Source organism: Poecilia latipinna, unplaced genomic scaffold (assembly GCF_001443285.1).
Source record: "Poecilia latipinna isolate Pla-1442-1.1 unplaced genomic scaffold, P_latipinna-1.0 Scaffold3475, whole genome shotgun sequence".
Taxonomy (NCBI): domain Eukaryota; kingdom Metazoa; phylum Chordata; class Actinopteri; order Cyprinodontiformes; family Poeciliidae; genus Poecilia; species Poecilia latipinna.
In genome coordinates, this window is record NW_015116091.1 from 33,946 (window position 1) to 35,037 (window position 1,092).

Sequence of the window (1,092 nt, forward strand, 5' to 3'; positions counted from 1 at the left end):
GAAATGGCATAAACGGCAAGACATGGAGCACAGACAGTGTACCAAAACTAACAAAGAATACTGAAAACCACTGAGTTTTCACATGGGAAAGAGTGGAGAATGGCACTGAATCCAGGTGATTTAATCAGGGATTTAGGAACAGCTGTTGGAGAGAGAAAACAGGTAGACTGACAGCAAAAAAAACAGATCAATGAGAAAAAGACTAAAATTAATCTGAGTCCAAATGTAGAAAGATTAGAACAAACTAAAAAAAAACTGAACATAAAGGAAAGAACTGTACGGCAACACCTTTGTAGCAATAATAAACTCGAGTGCAGCAGGACTTTTGAATTCAAAACACAAATGAAAACCAAAACCCAAACTCCAAATATCGTAACACCTCCATTCCATTCATCTGATCAAAAATAAAAAGAGGACGGCAGATCTGCAGATCTACCAAAAACACGGCCGTTCACCGAGACTGGAGGAGTTGCTGAGATCCACAATTCAGGTTGGACACGGCAGGAAAACCATTGGTCAGGCAGGCAACAAACCTGTTCTTCAGAAAGAAAGTTTGTTACAAAGATGCTATAATAGGGTAGCAAAAAAAATTACTGTTGAAATAAATTCACATACAGTTTGCCATAAATAGAGGACAGACTCTGAAGATATCACTCTGAATAAATCATCCCCACAGGGGAACATGGTAGTGGTGGCATCATGCTGTGGAGAAGATTTTTTTTTTTTCAAAGAAACTGGTCAGATTTGACCAAAATAAAATTAAGACTGAGGTGGGAGTTGACCCAAGCCAAAACATACAACCAGAGCCACCATTAAATGGCCTCCAGCAAAGCATTTTATGTGTTGAAATGGCCTAGTCAAAGGGAACATCATGTGTATGTGATTTGGCCTCTTAAAATCCTAGTACATTGAAATTTGTAGTAGTATAGTAGCAGATAAAGATTACTGAAAGACTGCAGAAAGTGTCAAACATTTTAAATTAAAACAAGAAATAAAAACAGGAAGTTAAATGTAAAAAAAAAAAAAACCACACCTGAACAACATTTCTGTTTTATACCTTTTTTTAATCGGGACACAACATACTGTTATGTT